The 18,989-nt window shown below is 44.5% G+C and overlaps 1 long non-coding RNA gene across 1 annotated transcript in view; it reads right to left on the reverse strand.

The window, feature by feature from the left end:
• Positions 1-17,665, reverse strand: part of LOC142853013 (uncharacterized) — a 128,771-nt gene extending 111,106 nt beyond the window's left edge. The window contains exons 1-2 of the long non-coding RNA XR_012911057.1: positions 17,444-17,665; positions 17,193-17,332 (exon numbers count right to left, since the gene is read on the reverse strand). This is a non-coding gene — a long non-coding RNA (uncharacterized LOC142853013). The remainder of the gene's footprint in view (positions 1-17,192; positions 17,333-17,443) is intronic.
• Between the last annotated feature and the right edge of the window lie 1,324 nt (positions 17,666-18,989).

Consider the following 18,989-nt stretch of genomic DNA (forward strand, 5'->3'; position numbering starts at 1 on the left):
ACACATGTTAGGATTACATGCTTGAACACTCACCCCTGGCTACACACACGTTAGGATTCCAGGCCTGAACACTCACCCCTGGCTACACACATGTTAGGATTACATGCCTGAACACTCACCCCTGGATATACACATATGTTAGGATTCCAGGCCTGAACGCTCACCCCTGGCTACACATATGTTAGGATTACATGCCTGAACACTCACCCCTGGCTACACACATGTTAGGATTACATGCTTGAACACTCACCCCTGGATATACACATATGTTAGGATTCCAGGCCTGAACACTCACCCCTGGATATACACATATGTTAGGATTCCAGGCCTGAACACTCACCCCTGGCTACACACATGTTAGGATTACATGCTTGAACACTCACCCCTGGATACACACATATGTTAGGATTCCAGGCCTGAACACTCACCCCTGACTACACACATATGTTAGGATTCCAGGCCTGAACACTCACCCCTGGATACACACACATGTTAGGATTACATGCTTGAACACTCACCCCTGGATATACACATATGTTAGGATTCCAGGCCTGAACACTCACCCCTGACTACACACATATGTTAGGATTCCAGGCCTGAACACTCACCCCTGACTACACACATATGTTAGGATTCCAGGCCTGAACACTCACCCCTGGCCTGACTACACACATATGTTAGGATTCCAGGCCTGAACCCTCACCCCTGACTACACACGTTAGGATTCCAGGGCTGAACACTCACCCCTGGCTACACACATATGTTTTAAAACCCCTAATTAGAAGAACTCTTGGCCAATTCATTTTCATATTTGTTATTCTTTTTTAAAAAAAAATGCTGCAAGATCCCCGGTGGCAGTAGGCAGCAGAAATGCTGTAGGTCCCAAATGGTGGCAGTGGGCCATGTGGTGGCAGGCAGCGGGCCCTGGGAGCAGCCAGTCCCAGGCAGAGATGGCTGCTGGTCTCAGAGCAGTGGTGGTGGGCCATGTGGCAGCAGGCAGTGGGCCCCAGGCAGAGACGGCTGCTGGTCCCTGAGCAATGGCTGGTTCCAGGCAGGGAGACACACGGCGGACAGGCAGAAGACAGAAACATGGATAGACATGACATGCAGGGTGAGGTTGAATGTTTATTCAGGGAGTTATGGAGGAGGAAGGGTGAAGGGGGGGACAGAGAGAGAGGGAGAGAGAGAGAGAAGAGGAGAAAGAGACAGAGAAGGGGGGAAGCAGAGAAGTGGGGAGAGAGGCAGAAGCAAAGCTGCCTCTCCGAGAGGAAGATGGAAAAGAGAGCGAATTCAGGCCGGAAGCTGAAGATCAGCCTGCCTCAGCGGATGGGGAGGGGAATGGGTGTGGCTTGTCTCTTAAAGGGACCAAAACCATAACAATATTTACTGGAAGTTTTGTCAGATCCTCTAAAGAGCCAGTGTCTGTCTTTATGAGCTTATAATTCAATGTTTTTTATTTTTTCTGAATTACTTTAAGCAGGGAGTCTTGGATCTCCGGAACTGCTCTATCAACACACTTATTTTTTTTACCAGGCGTCTCTCATGTGCCAGGCACTGCTGAGGGGAGCAGGGGTGCTGCGCCTTTGCAAAACTGGAAGACCATGGTAGATATTGTGATGAGGTACAGCGAATCTTTACATGGTCCTTTTCACCCCTTGTTTCCAAGTCAGTTAGAGAGGAAACATCTGGTCTCTTTGCCCTGTGCCTGAGAGAATCACGAACACAGCTTCTCACCTCTGGCCTTGTCACTGACGTCGTAACCACTACGGGTGTTTTAACAAAAGGCTAGACTGGCCAGAAACTATAATTGCACACACTTTATTTCCTGATGCAGTCGCAGCCTGCAGACTACTCAGGAAGCCCTGCTCACCGTGAGCTCAGCCCCTGTGGCTGTGATTAAGTCAGGACAGAGGTACTGCTGACTAGCCTCGGCCTGTTCTGGGGTTCCTGGACCACAGCACACCTATCTTTGTGGTGACTGTTGTTCAGGTGAGAATTTTCCAGGGTAGATTTTTCTTCTTATGAATAGGTATATAGAGCAGTTGTATATTTTTCCTAATGAGTTTGGTTAAAACACAAAGAGAAACATTTTAATTTTACAAAAATAAAATTATAATTTTTTTTCTGTTCTTTGTGTGTGTGTATGTGTGTGTGTATGTGTCTAAGGTAATACGCTTTAATAAGATTTTTTTCTTCTTGGCTCAAAGGAACTAGATTGGAAACTAATATTGCCATTAATAGAATTGCAAAGTTGGAGGGGGTCCCCGGAAAGCACACAGGCTGGTATTAGTAGGCTTGGCTGCCCATTCAAGGTTCCTACTGCTGATTGCTCAGGCAGAAAGGAGGAGGAGAGCGCACTGTGTGCCGCCCCGAGGAAAACAAATGAAGCTCGTCTTTCTCCAGGTGTTGCTGCACCGAAGGAGTGACAGTGGACTGGGGTCTTCCTGTCCTGAGTGGGGCTCCTCCCACTGGGGTCTTCCTGTCCTGAGTGGGGCACCTCCCACTGGGGTCTTCCTGTCCTGAGTGGGAGCGTCTCCCACTGGGGTCTTCCTGACCTGAGAGGGGCTCCTCCCACTGGGGTCTTCCTGTCCTGAGTGGTGCATCTCCCACTGGGGTCTTCCTGTCCTGAGCTCTCTTTCCTTGTCTTTCATGGTAAATCTGGACCTGGCTTCTGCCTCTGCCAGCTAGTGGGTACAGCTTCTCTCCAGATAAACTTTCTTCCAAGTGGGTTTTGGCTGAGGAAATTGGTGTGCCAGAGAGCAGTCTTTAGAATTTAGGATCTCCGGAGGGAAAGCATGGGGAGGGGAAGGGTTAGCAGCCTGTCATATAATCTCTCCAGAAGCAGGGGTAGGAAGCAGCATTCCAGACCAGCCTGACTACATAGTGAGACTCTATGGAGGGTGAGGGAGAAGAGGAAAGGAAGGAGGAAGGGGGAAAAGGAGGAAGTAGAAAGAGGGAGGGGGTAAAAAAGAGAAAGGAGGAAAAGGAAGAGGTGAGAGAGGAAGGGAAGGAGGGAGGATGTTGAGGAAAGGGAAGAGGGAAGCTGCACCATCCAAGTGTGCTCTGGGTGGCATCTCAGGAACTGCCAGTCCCAACTTCTTTTCCAGGAGAGGAAATCAGAAATCACAGAGATTCCTGGAGCATTGTACTCGGCGGCTCTTATATAGCCAAAAAGAACTTCGAACTTCTAACCCTATCCGAAAGAATAACACCTATTGCCTCCACTTTCCTGAGTGCTGGGATTGCTGGCTGCAACCACCACACTCGGTTTATTCTATGCCACCAATGCAACCCTGGGCTCAGCAAGCACTCTGTCAGCCCCAGGTATCCTCCTGCAGCCAGCAAAACGTGAAAGCAAAAAAAAAAAAAAAAAGAAAAAGAAAAGAAAAAAGGCTTGCTTTTAAATGAAGCTCCCTGCTCTGCTTAGTGAGTTAGGTCCCAACCGTATGATAACTTTCAGTGATTCCCTACTGCCCCCTCCTACCTAACCCTTACTATTATCCCACCCTCCTTCACCCTACCACCTACCCCGCTCTTCTTCCTCCCCTTCTCACTTTCTTTCCTCTCTCTCCCCCTTCTTCCTCCAGTCCCTCTTCTATTTCCCCTTCTTTCTTTAACCTTTTCCTTTGTGTTCGAGAGAGACTGCATTTCCTTATGTAGCCCCGGCGGGTTTGAGCAGGGCTTACAGGAGGCATTGCCACCAGTCTGCCAGCTAACCTGCCTTTGTGACTTCCTTCCTGCCTCCCTCCCTTCCTTCCTTTTAACCTCCATTAATTATACAAAATAACGGGGCTCTATTACGACTTTTCCTACGTGGTGAGTCATGCGCTTTAATCTTACTCAATCTCCTTTAATTCTCTACTCCTCTAGTCTCCCCTGTCTCTGTTAAATGATCCACAGCTTTGGATACCAGTGACAAGAGACCAAGTGACCCAGTCACGCTCAGGTGCGGCTACCAGAAGGGATTTAAGAGCCTACTGCAGGGCCAGCGAGTAAAGGTGGGCGCAGAAAACCAGCTCCACTGATGGTCCTCTGGCCTTCGCTGTGGCCCATGCAGCCACACGCATGACTATGCTCAGATACACGTGCACACTAATACCCATTAATTTTAAAGATACTCTACTCTGTGGATTGCTCTGAGCGTTTGGGACTAGGGGGAGAAAAAAGCAGTCTTGCCTTCTGTAATTTACATTCTTATGAACAGAATGGGAAAAAAAAATCAAGCAAATGAACAAAAAAGAAAAACACCTTCGACGCTGTGCATGGCCTCCACTCCCAGGACCACAGAGCCTGTGTTAGTAGTGCAGAGACGGTGGGGTGAGAATAAGTAGACACCTCATCTGGGCTCACTTCCTATCTGAGTCGTGTCTCAGCATCTCTAATGTTCCCTGGGGTACAGATCCCAGAACTCCGGTTTTCTAACTGCTGTTGTGACAGGTGAGTGAGTAGCTGAGCAGAGCTGTGACTCACACCAAGGGGCTGTCCATTCCAGACTCAGCCTGCCGTTCTCACTCCCTCTGCATAAGCCCGAGCCCAGCACATCACTAAAAATAATCAAGATAGTCATGAGTATGACTGACTAAAAAAAGTGGGTGTGCTGTGCTCAGATTCCACCATGGCTTAGTTATTAACTTAGTACCCAGCCGAACTAAACAGAGAAAGCATGGTTTACGCCACCTATGTAATAACCATCACCTATGTAATAACCACCACTCCTTGGGGGGTGTCACACCTTAGCCTTTGGGGAAGGGATGGGGACTAGGAAGGGAATGCCCTGGAATCATAATCCCAGGCTGCTCACAACGAGTGCTGGGACCGTCTGGAGGTGCTGCTGAATCATGGCCTTGCTCAACAAAGCCTTCCTTCTCACAACACCCAGCTCTCTGTGCATCTGGGTGTTTAAATCATGGTGCCCCCAGGGGCATTCTCTTATATCTTATTCACCCTGGCGCAAACCATAAGGAAGGTGAATATTAAACATAAAATCTGAGACAGAGTGTGATGGGGTTGTCTGAGGACTGGAGCTCTGAGCTCTGGTACCAGCACCACCCACCAGAACTGTCGAGGTGAAAGTTCAAAGTGGCCGGATTCGTAGTCCAAGCTTGTAGCAAACTGGAGTCAATTTAACTATGAAAACCGTTTTTGAGCCAGGTACAGTGGTGAACACCTGTAACCCCCCAACACTCTGGAGGCAGAGGCAGGAGTATCAGGAGTTTCAGGTCAGCCTCCGTCGCCCAGAGATTCAAGGCCAGGGCAGGCAATGATTGGGGGAGGTGGGGGGGGGAGAGGGCAAGGAGGAAGGAGGAAAAGGAAGTATAAGACAAAATAGCTTTGTCAAATCTGAAGCAGTAAAAAATTCTTCCAATTGAAATTCTTGAAGGGAAATAAGGTAGAGAAAAGAAAGTCAAACAAAAAGCCAGGCTGATTGGTTCAGTTAAACCAAAAGAGAAGAAGTAAGAAGGAAAGGACTTGATTGCTCCTGGGTCTGGTGGAGGAGAACGTTTACTGTAGGTAAAAGGGAGGGCGGATGTGGAGGCAGAGACAGGGACTTCTGGGAGAAGCCAGTGTGAATATGACCAGACTGAGCTGGGCTTTGTGAGGAGAGGGGAAGAGAGAGGAGAACCAGGCGCAGCAGCCAGAAGGCCAAAGGTAAAAAAGGGCCGGTAACTAAAATCTCTGGATTATATAGGAAAAAGCCTCTGGGGGAAGGGTAGCCCAGCCCCTGGGCTGGAGAGTTCAGGTGAGGGGAGGAGGTGGGCCAGTCATACCCTAGTCAGGTGGGGATTGAGAGCTGCTGGGAGGTGGTGACAACCAGGTCCACTTTGATATGTTAAATAGGCACTTCCTCATTTGTCCCGCTGGGTCAGAAACTGGACATTGGTGGGACTGGGGGGGGGGGGGGGTGATCAGCACATTGGCTGTGGTGTGGTCCAAAACAGTGACGAGCAACCTGGTATGGCACATGCCCACCGGTAAGATTGGCATTATTGAAGGGTCTCAGGCAGCTCCATCAGTGAGGGTAGAAAGATTCTAGTTCCTCCAGCAACCTGGACAGAGGAAGGGAACTTTAAAGGAAGAAGAAGAAGACGTAGGTTAGTGCAGGAAAGGCGGGAAGATAAATCGAAGGTCAGGCTGGGTGTGGTGGCTAATTTCCTTAATCCCAGCACTGGGGAGGCAGAGGCAGGCAGAATTTAAGGCCTAATTAGTCTACAGAGCTAATTCCAAGACAAACAAACTGAGAGAGAGAAAGGAAGGAAGGAAGGAAGGAGGGAAAGAAGTAAGAAAGAAGAATAAGGACAAGGTGGCGCCAAGGTTGAGGAGAAGGTTTATTGTAGATATGAGAGAGAGCATGGTCAGAGGCATCTGGAAGGGTCCAGACAGTTTGTGACTGGAAGATTGAAGCTGGCCTTGGGAGTCAGGGGTGTGGGGAACAAGAGAGGAGCTAGGGGAGGAGAGAGGAGGGCTGAGAGACCAGGAAGAAGCCTGGAGATGAAGAGTATCAAGGAGCATCAAGAGACCAGGAGGGTAGAACAGCTGGGTTATATAGGAACCAGAGATGCTTGGGGAATGGGAGTGAAGCTCAGGAGGTTGGAGAGGTATAGAGTAGGGGGCAGAGAATGCTAGCCAGGCTGACTAACCAGTACCTGGGATGCTCAGAGCCTGGCAGCCAGCATCTGACTTGTTAAGTTAAATAGGCATCACAGCCATTTGTCCTGAGTTTCTTTTGAATCAAACACAAACAAATTGAAGGTTACCCTCCAGGATGTCAAGAGTTCAAGGCCAGCCTGGGTTACTTTGTTTCAGGGGGGAAAAAAAGTAGCCAAATGGTGGTGATGCGCTCCTTTAATCCCAGTACTTGGAAAGCACAAGCAGGCGTATCTCTGTGAGTTCGAGGCCAGCCTGGTCTGCAAATTAGTTCCAGGTCAGCCTCCAAAGCTACAGTGAAACCCTGTCTAAATAATGGAGTATTTACAATTTTAATTACATTTATTTATTTATGCCTGCGTGAGTGTACTTTCACACACATCAGAATGCCACAGCACTGTGTGTGGAAGTCAGAAGTCAACTTTCAGGAGTGAGTTTTCTTTCTCAAGGCGGGTCCATCAGGTTTGGCAGCTAGTGATTGTAACCACTGAGCCATCTCACTGGCCCTGGATTGGAGTAGTTTTATAAAATGAGGGTGACAATGTATATACCTTGAAGATTTAATAACAGAACTGAAGAAAGGTACCCAGCAAGGTCCCGATGGATCCAGGCTATCGAGACGAGAGCTGTGCTCTGCAACTACAACATGGAGATAAGACTGAGCTATCTGCATGGAAGGACACCTCAGAAATCACAGCTCTGGGGAGGCTTGAGTCCAGCCTGTGCTTCATAGTGAGACCCTGCCTTAGAACAGATCCGGAAGGAGAGGCAAAGAAAGGGAGAGCATTTGAGCCAGGCTACCCCAGCTTAAATGGCCAATTCGCTAAAATCTGAGCATTGTATGAACTCCAGTGAAAGAAACACGTCTGCATGAGTCTCTCAATGGGCAAATCTTATTATACGGGAAAGTAAGATACATTCAGCAAATTCACAAGGGGCCTATTTGATTTGATTTCATTTGTAAATTGGAATGAAATAAGTACCCTAAGGACTAATTTCATGGGAGGTAATAAAATCCTTTAGGACTTCAATTATTTACTTGGCAATGTTTCAAGTGTTTCCTTCCATGAGACTTTATTTTTATTTAGCCTTCAAGTTGCGTATTTGAAACAAATGTGTCTATAGGATAAGGGACTTGGCCTCTCAACAACCTGTTAGCTCAAGAGAAAAAAGAAATGGAAAGGGATTAGTGAAACAGGTAACAAAACTCACTGTCCATAAAACCACTGGCAATGCAGGATTAGTTTGTGGTTTTTACTTGTTTAGGCTCTGATTTGAACAGACCAACCATTAAAAAAACATCTTTTTAGACCTTCAGAGAAATTTGAGTGTAGATTTGGCATTATATATTCCAAGAAAACAGGAACCGGGGCTTGCTTCTCAGCTGGCGAATGACTTGCCTAGCATGTACAAAGCCCTGGGTTCCGAGATACAAGAGCTAGTTCCAGGACAGCTAGGGCTGTTACAAAGAGAAACCCTGTCTCGAAAAACAAACAAATGAAAGAATGTGAGGACGTAAAAAAGCATGGAGAATTTATAATTATAAATTTATGTATATTATAAAATTATAATTATGAAGAATTTGAGAAAAGGATCCTTCATCTCTAGCTTCTGCTTCCAGATACTTCCAAGAAAAATGGGTGAAGCAGGAGGGCAAAGCCTGCTGAGGATTAGGTGTGGGAGACTGGAAGTTTCTAAGCTCTGTTCCATGCAGTGGACACCGCTCACAGATGACAAGCTAGAGAAAAAGCCTCCACAGAACCAAGCAGTCAATTCTGCCCCAAACCCTAACGTGATTCCTGAAAATGAAAACCTGATGTATTCATACCTGCACTTCCCACCATGACGTTAGCCCACACTGCACTTTCACACCTGTGAGAAGATGCGTGATTTCGTGATCTGAAACTCACAGTGTGGTATCAGGACCTCTGCAGTTTCCATGGTTTCTGAGGCCCTCTGGTATTATTGGGAAAGAACAGTCGGTGAGTTCTGAGATGATCTACTAAGATTTTTGACATAAATGACTGGCAAATGGTTTTGTTTGTTTGTTTCAAATAGAATAAAAATTATAGACCATGACTGATTTTTTTGAACTAAAATTATTCATTCAAGCATATAAAATGCCAAGAAATTAAAAGCCAGGATGCTAAATATCACTTTTGACTTTCAGATTTGGAGGGCAGAGATCAAAGAGTCTAATGAGGGATGGCTATAATCCAGGTATGTTATATGAGCACTCAAAATATCTCAACAAGACTTATATTGTGCCAACAACCTGGAGGACTATCTTCTCCGGGTTCTGAGAGCAAACTTCTCTTCCTGCTCCCCCCTCCCCACTTTATTTTTTTCTTTTTCTTTTTGCCATACTGTGGACCAAACTCAGGACTTGACACATGCTAAGCAAGAGTTCTACCACTAATATGCTTTCCCAATCCCTAATGCTTATTATATTTTAAATCTTTCTTTCGGTCTGAGTATACTGTTGCTATAAAGGGGCACCATGGCCAAGCCAACTTTTTTGAAAGAAAAAAATTTAATTGGGGGCTTGCTTACATTTCGGAGGGTCAGCTCATTATCATCACGGCAGGAAGCAGACAGGCAAGGAGCTTGCTGGAGCAGCAGCTGAAAGTTTTACATCCTCATCCACAGGCAGCGGGCAGAGTGAGAAGACACTGGCCTGCCATGTTTTGAAACCTCAAAGTCCAGCCCTAGCAATGCATAACACACCTACTCCAACAAGGTCACATGTCCTAATCCTCTCTAAAGAGCTCAACAGCTCATTAAATAGAATGCAAACATGTGAGCCTGTGGGAGCCATTCCCATTCAAACCGCCCCCCTTTCTTTCTCTTTCTTGAGACAGGGTCTCACTTTGTAGTCGTGGCTGGCTTAGAACTAGCTTTGTAAACCAAGGTGGCCTTGAACTCACAGAAATCCACCTGCTGAGTGCTGGGATTAAAATCCATGCACCATCGCCTTTTAAAAAAATACTTATTTTTACTTATGTGTATGTGTGTATGAAGGCCAGAAGAGACTTACAGGCAGCTATGAGCTGTCCAGTTTGGCCGCTGGGAACCAGTCCTGGGTTCTCTGGAAGAAAAACAGCTATTATTTACGCTGAGCCATCTCTCCAGCTCCAAGCCAAAGACCTTTTGAGTTCTTTTTCCTGCTATGAATGGAGGAGAGGGACCAGAGATGCAATCTAAGGCCATTCTAGGCATTCTATCTAAGAATTTGGAAGGGCAGGAGTAGCCTATGCTACTGGAATGTACGGAGGAGCTATGGGGTAACATCAGAGTACCCAGACTGGGTCCCCTCAGTGCTGTGTTGTGTTTCCTAGCAGACATGAAAGTAACAAGGCTGCCTGGTTTTCTCCTTCTGAGGGTAATGTCAGGGTACAGGGTAGACATGGATCAATGTCAGGGTGCTCAGCTGTAGACTGAGTTATCCACTTCTAACTTCTCCAACACGACCAAAACACAGGGCTACATAAATTACTGTTTCAGGGTTAGTGGTTAAAAGCTGTAGTTAATTTCTGAAGATTAAACAAAGCAAAAAAGAATGTGCCATCATCTTTTTAAAGACAAGGTCTTGCGAAGCCCAGCTTGTTCTCAAGCTTTCTACACAGCTGAAAATAACTTTGATCTTCTGGTCCTCTGACTGCCACCTTCCAAGTGCTGGAATCACACATGTGAGTCACCAAGCCTGGGTTTTTTCAGTGTTGGGATGTAACTCAGAGCCTCGTGCATGCTGGGTAAGCTCTCGTCCAACTGAGTCACATACTTGGGCTTTATTTTAATGCTTTTATTTATAGACTATTCCTTTAAAAAAAAGATGTACTTATTTATTTTTATTTGTGTATGCACATGTACCCGTGTGAGTCTGTGTGCACTGTGTTCATGTAGTTGCCCAAAGAGGCCAGCAGAATGCAATGGATCCCCTGGAACTGAAGTTACTGGAGGTTGGGAGCTGCCCGTTGTGGGTGCTGGAAATTGGACGTGGGTCCTCTGCAGCATCAGTAAGCACTCTTCACCAGATGAACTACTTCTCCAGCTCCTAGTGTTCTTTCTTAGGGGCATAAATAAATTATCAAGGGCATATTAAAAACTACAAATTATGTCTCAGTGTGTATATGTGTGTTAATGTGTGATAATTTGTTTCTAATCTGAACCGGGTCCAGTTGTCTCTTTCAGCTCCTCTGTGATGTTTAAACGCTTGAATAGTTCTGAAGTCATAGCTTCAGACCTTGAGTCTGGGTGGCTCTTGAGCCGCCCATTGCTGTGGATGGGAATGTAGATCAGCTGTAGAGCAGTTGCCAAGCCTATGCTAGGGTGTGGGTTGTTCCCCGGGACCATATACAAAAGAGGAGAAACCCTTTCATCTGGGTGTGGTTGAGCATTGCTATACTTATAGCATTCGGGAAATAGAGGCAAGAAGGGTCAGTAGTTAAAAGCCATCCTCAGCTATGCAGCAAGTTAGAGGCTAACCTAGGCTACTTGAGACCCAACCCCTTCCCAAAGCAGTCCTTCCAAAATTCCCCAGCAGTATAGAAAGCTCAAAGTTAAACTGAAAAGCAACTTGAAATAGTGGCAATATTCTTGTTTTAGAAGTAACACAAATATTTAGATTTACAGAACAAAAGAAAAAAAGAAAGGAAGAAAGAAACTAAATTACTTGTAGAAAGTTCAGATTTTCAAAAGATGAGACTAGGTATTCAGCTGGACACTGGCAACATCAGATCACATGAAAACACAATAATAAAAACTGTTTCCTTCCACTTTCTTTTGCATAGCGCCCTGACTGCCCAGCTGCAAGATTTTTCATGTGCTTGAGTTGGTGACTCTGATTTACATGGCAAACCTGTCTTGGATCAGTTGTTTTGGTTAAAAAAAGAAAGAAAAAAAGAAAAGACTGACTGACTTTGGGTATAGATTTTATGTCAGTAATGTCGTTGTTTTTCTTGTACTGTCTTGCACCAGTTTTGTTCTGTTTTGCTAGTGCAACACCAGCTAAAACATCCTCTTCAATAACCAAAGGGAGAGAACGTCCATCATTCTAAAATTAAAAAACTCTAAGGAGAGGTGAGAAATCATTCAGCATGCTCTTAGACTTAAGCTTCGAATTTACTGAAAGGCTCAATAGCGATTAAGAAGAGCCTTCTCAGGCATCCTCACGGCCCGCATACAGTGGAACTGATGCTGTTCCAGGAGACATGGTCACGATCAGTGCCTGGAAGAACATGACACAGGAAATAAATGCAAAGAAGTACTTTGAAGGGTCCTCCTTTTTGTTTTATTCTTGAAGAAACACTAGTACCTGTTCGTGACAATATATCTAATGAAGACAACTCTTTTTTCCACAAATAAGTATCTCTTAATTTATTTATTAAGATTTTTTTTTTTAAAGAAGAACCCTTTACAGTTCAGGTTTTTTACTTCTTTTTGTACATTAGGCCATGAATTCGTGTGGAATGGGCAGGCTGGGGCTTCAGCTGAAGCCAGGTGCCCTTCTCTTGGGCTTCCTTTTTCTTCTAATAATTTTTACCCACTTCAGGAAGCTGTCTCTGCTCTTAGAGTGCTTGATGTGCTCAATCCACACATTAATTCTCTTGGCAAGAAGCTTGCCTTTAACTTGTTTACAATGATGCCTACAGCATGGTGGGTGACATTGTAGAACCTTCTGAATTTGCCATGGTAACACTTACGGGGCATTCCTTTTGAACAGTTCCCATCCCCCTGATGGCTACTGTTTCACCCTTCTTGTAGATTCACATGTATATGGACAAAGGAACAAGTCTATGTTACCTAACATAGCCAATGCCTTTTCTCTTTCTGTTTGCGTTTGTCATTTTGGGTGCCACCGAAAAGGACATTCACTTTCTAAGGTGTCTCCATGTCCTTTTCAATATAATTAAAACAACCTAGGTTTGTTTCCATGTTCTCTGGCACACACCGACCTCATTCCACCTCAACCCATCTTGCGTGTTTCCTATTTGAGGTTGGAATCGGCATCTGGCTGGCCAAGGGTGATGTTTCTTTCCATGGCTCTACGGTTTTAACACTGCAGTGCGTACTATTGTTTCTAAGTGTTTTCAGTATTCCAAACTAGGGAGTATGACCTTAAAAGAATAGAGTAAAATGTAACTAACATACGTTTCACCATCTTAGCAGATTTCAGAGTATGGCTCCAAAGTGTTAAGGATTTTCACATTGTTGTGTGACCAGTCTTCAGAATGCTTTTCATCCATAAAACTAATTCTCTGCCCATAAAAAGCAATCACTTCCTATTCTGCATTCCCTACAGACTTCAGTCCAGATCAGCTACACTGCTCTTGTCTGTCTCTATCAGTATTCTACTTCAGGTCTAAGCATTTATGTGTCTCATCACTAGCTTACTTTATTTACTTTACAACTAGCTTTTTAGTATTTATTTACAAAGCAAGATAACTTCACATTCATTCATTTTGTGGCTTGTGTCAAGATGTCTTTTCCTATCATAAGGGAATATTATTCAATTAAATCTGCGATGGAGCACATCTATTGTGGGCACACAGGCTGCTTTTACCCTCAGCCATGACGTGTAATGCTGCTATGATATGTGTGGTACACATCTGTAATCTCAGTCTCAGATACACAACAAGTTTGAGGTTAGCCTGGGCTACATGAGACTCTGTCTTGGATAGACAGATGGATGGATAGACAGATGAAGTCCTCTACAGAGTGAATCCAAAGTGGAACTCATACGTCCTATTTCTAATTTCAGTTATTGAGGAGCAACTGTTTTCAAAGCAGTTGCACTATCTTTATGTCCACCAACCACACGACAACTCCAGTTTCTCTGCATCTTCATCTTGTTTGCTATGTTTTGGGGTTTGTTTTGTCTTAACAACACTCATTTTAGTGCAAAGGAGTCTCTGACTTTATATGAGGTGTAGAGATAATGAATATGATTATGTTAGACACATGAGCGATTGTCATTGCCCTTGAGAAAGTTAGTATATATAAGGTCTCTAATAAAAGTACGTAACTGCAAAATATGGAATGATTGGGTTGGATAATCTTCATCATGGTTGGACGTTCTTTTACAGTGATAAATGACAATTATAACAATGTCCCTTAGGGTCCAAGTCCTAACAGCCTGCTCATGTCCTCACTTCTTCAGAGAAACATAGAGATGGGGATGTTAGGTCATTTTACTGCAAATGCTGATCCTGGAAACTGGCTTACTCATATAGATTCTTCCTCCCTGGAGGCTGGCCAGGCCGGCCTCCCCAGTGGTGCTGGAGCAGAGATCTCCAGGGGATCAGAGGAGGTAAGTGCCCTTGATAAGCACGTGGACTCCGGAGTCAAGCTGTCTGGGTTCCGAGCTCAGTAACCTAGTATGACTCTCTTGTCTCTTTTTCCTGGCTGCTAAAATGCAGGTCACTCTAGTCCTATGTCACTGCAGGGCATTTTCTCTATCTTGTTATACTTTAGTATCTTCATGTTTGAATCTGAGACGGTCTAGAATAATGGTACATGTCTGAAATCCCAGCACATAGGAGGCTAAGGCAAGAAGATTGCGAGTTCCAAACCAACTTGGGTCACATACTGAGCCTCTCCATCAAAAAGAAAAAATGTTGAGGATATGGCTCAGTTATATAGTGGTTGACTAGCCTGCCCTAATGCCTCAGAAATTGGGCATCTGGTATGCTAAGATCAGGAGTTCAGGGTCATCCTCAGCTACATAGCAACTTTGACACCAGGCTATATTACATGAGACCCTGTGTCAAAGAATACAACAACAACAAAAAGCAGTCAATTACTCGTTACTGGATCCCAAGAGAATGTTTTAAAAATAGAATATTCAGGGTAGAGAGATGGTTTAAAAGGTTAGAAAGTTGGGAGCACTTGCTGCTCTTCCAGAGGACCTGAGTTCACTTCTCTGCACTCACACTGGAGACTCACAGTACCTTGCAGCTTCAACCTTAAGGGCTCAAGGGATCTATGCCTTCTTCTGGCCTCTGAGGGCAGCACACACACACCAGGAATACATCCATACACATAAGTAAAAATAATAAATCATGTTTACATAAGATTCAGGGCTGGCGAGAAAGCCTAACAGGTAGAGGTGTGTGCTGCGCAAGCCTGAAGATCTGAGTTTGATTCCTGGGACCCACACACGTGTACAAGAAGAGAACTGACTCCATAAGGTCTGAGTTTGATTCCTGGGACCCGCACACATGTAGAAGAAGAAAACAGACTCCATAAGATCTGAGTTTGATTCCTGGGACCCACACACATGTAGAAGAAGAAAACTGACTCCATAAGGTTGTCCCGTTCCGCATATGCACCACGGTACTGATAGACCGTTCCCAGGTCACACACACACAATCACATACAAAGTTTAAAGAAATGTAAACTTTAGTTTCTTCAATTCTAGGAAGTGGGTATTGTACATCAGCATGAAATTTCGATTGAAGTGGTTTTACTTTGGTAGACAAAATCCAAAGTAAAAATAAAAAAAAATAGTTTGATATTTTAGTCACACTGGATAATTAAAGGCAATGGAATATTTGTTTTTATCGAAAAGGGAGAACACTTAGGATTTTCGTATAAATGCAGCTCAGAGATGGCAAATCAGGTATTGGGATAGTAAAGAGTTAAACTGAACTAGCTACATTTTTAAACCAAGACCATTTCATTCTAGTTCAGGAAAACCACACAACGACCCAAATTTTCTCCCTTTAAAACATCCCCAGAGGTCTGCTGCAGCGGTGCTAACCAGGGGATTCTAGTGAGGGAAGAGGGAGCAGCTTATGACATCAGCCATCAGTCACACAGACGTCTTAAAGCAGAAAGTCTCAGAGCCAGTGGTGCCAAGAACCAACTGAAAATGCTTGAACACGGAATCTAGATTCATCCTTAAAAAGCGAGTAAAGGTGACTTTTACTCTTTTTTTTTTTAAACTTTTGGTACCCATGTGTTTGGTGTGCGCATGTGCACATGTGTGTAGTGACCACAGTAGAATTTTGGGCCCTTGCTCTCAGTCCTCACCTTGTTCCTTTGAGACAGACTCTTTCAAAGAACCTGGAGCCAGACTAACAGCCAGCAATCCAGTCACCTTTATGTTCCAACCCCTGCAGTCCTGGGGTGGCAGGTCAGTGACCAGGTCCAGCATATTATTTGGGTGCTGGGATTTGAACCTGGCGCCTTATTCTTATATAGCAAGTGCTCTTGCCTACTTAACCAACTCTCCAGTTTTTATTCTTTTTTGTTTTTTACTTCTATTTTGGTGGTGCTGGAACTTGAACTTGGGGCCTCTTACTTGTTAGGCAAGGGCTCTCCTGAGTCATGTACTTCAGCCAGCAGGTTAGATCATTTTTAGATATAGTTTGTTGAAGGCATTTCAGTTTTACTCTTTAAAACGATGACTCTGGTTTCAGTGCTGGAGACTGAACCCTGGATCTTGTGCATACTGAGAGCTGCTTCTACCACTGAGCCACACCCACAGCCCTTAAACTAAAAACCTTAAAAAAAAAAAAACTCTAGTTACCCTTTGAAGTCTTTTCTTCTTTTTTAAATTTAGAAAGCAAACACAAACAGCTCCTTGATTGTATAGTTTGACCCTGAGTTCAGTTCTATTTCTACATATAAGTAATATGTAATGAAAATCTCATTATACAGAAGTATCTGGAAGACCTAGGTAATGTTTTGAAACTTCTTTCAGGTAAGATTAATGGATATATATAGCTCAAAATCCCAGGACAGCAACAAAGATATTTATTTAAGAACCTTGTTTATAGAAGGGGGACTGTCTATGTATGTGCTTAAAATAATACTACTACTAATATCTTGCTACTAACAGAAAGCTGAAATCAAAATAATGAAAATATGAATGCATATATGAAATTTCGCTTACAAATCTTTTAGGTCTCAATGGTATTTCATTTATTGACCTGAAGCAGGGACTTAGTGGGACAAGATTCTTAATCACGTAGTTGTGAGGGCTAATTTGGAGGCAGTGAGTGCTGGGAGATGCTCCTAACAAATACGTTTTGTTTTGCCTTCTTCAGGAACAGCAATCCTTCCTGCTTCTCACTGAAGCTCCATTTCTAATTCAAGATTGTAACTGCTCTATTTCCCCCAGCTACTCAGGGCTGTTAACTGAAGAAAAAGAGACAAAGCCGGCTTGCAGTTACTGACCCTCTGCAGCCCTCATTTCCTGTAATGAATGACCCTGCTTCCCAAAAATAACTCCAGTGCAGCTCAAGTGCTCGCGTTTGGCGTATCCCGTCTTATTTAGGAAGGCACATTCCCTGCCACAGCTGGACAAACTCAGTGTTTGCACAGAGCTGCCCCCAAACACTGTTCCCTCTAGGCCTTCAAAAATGTTCAGCATCTGAGTGCTGGCAAGGAATGCTCACGCCCAGTGGAAACAAAACTCCGTGGCTCGAGCCAAGGAAAAGCAGGGATGCTATATATGGAGTACAGGAAGCAGGGCCAGAGCTGACAGCCTTACTCACATGCCCTCCATATACAATGCCTTGAGTCAGGCACTACTAACTTACCTGGAAGAGGGAAGACTTTCTGGCGAGGATTAGACCAGTGTTCTGCCACTTCCCAGCATGCCCTTAGATATGCAGAGACACACAGGGCTGCCCAATGCCTTAAGACAACTAGTAGGCTGATGGGAACACGACCTTGGGCTCTATCACCAAATGAAGAAAACAAGCGTAAACAAAAAGAAACAACAACCACCAAACATATGAACGGAAAGTTTAAAAAGCTAGCCAAGTACCCTAACACACAGGATGCATACCCAGCAGGAGCTTGAACAGCAGACAGTTCCTCTTGTAGACTGTTCAGGGTTACCACTCCACGCAGACTCTCACGCCCAAGTCAAAAACTTGTCAAATCAAGATACTTCCACTTTTCTCTGCATTAGAGGCCGCTTTGTAGGTCATTTATTTACTTGGAGATAGAAAAAGTAGGAACTGAAAGATGGTTTCACCTTTTCTCATTTTTTGCTAAATGTCAGTAGTTCCCAGGGCTGTTTTTTTTTGTTTTTGTTTTTTTTTTTTCAGTGTGCACGGCTTTATGTTTTCATTTTTTTCCCTCAGTGTCAGGGTGGACCTCACAGTGCTATTCTACAGAGCTATTTTTAAAAAGGGATTTTACTCTGGAGACAGGAGGATGAGGAGTTTAAGGACAGTCATGGCTGCGTAATGAGTTCAGGGCCAACCCGGACTACATGAGACCCTGACTCAAAAACAAAAAAGTGGTAGCGGGGGGGGGGGGGGATTTGGAGAGATGGCTCAGTGGTTAAGAGCACTGACTGCTCTTCCAAAGGTACTGAGTTCAATTCCCAGCAACCACATGGTGGCTTACAACCATCTGAAATGAGGTCTGGTGTCCTCTTCTGGCCTTCAGGCATACACGCAGAAAGAATATTGTATACATAATAAATAAAAAAGTGGTAGCAGGGCCTGGAGAGATGGTTTAGTGATTAAGAGTACTGCTCTTCCAGAGGACCCGGGTTTGATTTCCAGCGCCAGAATGGCACTCACGATAACTCCAGCTCCTTTTGGAGACCTCAGGCATCAGGCATGCATGCCATGCTCAGACAGACATGCAGGCAAAAAAGCTATGCACATAAATTTTTTTTAAAAAGGAAAAGTATTGAAAAGGGGGCTGGATAGATGGCTTAGCGGTTAAGGCACTGGCTGTTTTTCCAGAGGTTCTGAGTTCAATTCCCAGCGACCACATGGTGTCTCACAACCATCTGTAATAAGATCTGGAGCCCTCTACTGGCCTGCAAGCATATATTCAAGCAGAACACGGTACACAAAATAAATAATAAAAAAAATTAAAAAGAAAAAAAGCCAGAGTTAGGACAGAATAACCTGTTTTCAATTTGCAAATTTGTGTGCACATACAGAGGCCACCCAAGGGCAATGTTGTTAACAGAGATGGAGACATGGAGTCACCCTGTGTGTAAGTTACAAGCAAGATGACTTTTCCATTTCCCCTGTACCCTGGTCCAAGATGGAGGATTAGTCTACAGTGCTGATTGCATGGGAGATTCCGGTGCTCAGATCAATGTCGGGCCCTAAGATGGAGATTTTGGGTACGGTGACTAGAGGAGGACTATCCCTTATCTGAATAATGTGGATGATAACTGCCTCTGACTGGAGTCCTACAAGAAATACTGACACATCTCAGCTGTGCCTGCCTTAAATATAAGCCGTCTGACATTCCAAATCTCACTACTACCCAGACATGAGCAGGGCAGAAAGACAGCAAAGATGTCTAGGGGCAGCAGAACATGACTGAGGGACCACGTCAAACCTTTGAGGAATAAGAAT

The sequence above is a fragment of the Microtus pennsylvanicus genome, chromosome 6, assembly GCF_037038515.1.
Source record: "Microtus pennsylvanicus isolate mMicPen1 chromosome 6, mMicPen1.hap1, whole genome shotgun sequence".
Lineage (NCBI taxonomy): Eukaryota > Metazoa > Chordata > Mammalia > Rodentia > Cricetidae > Microtus > Microtus pennsylvanicus.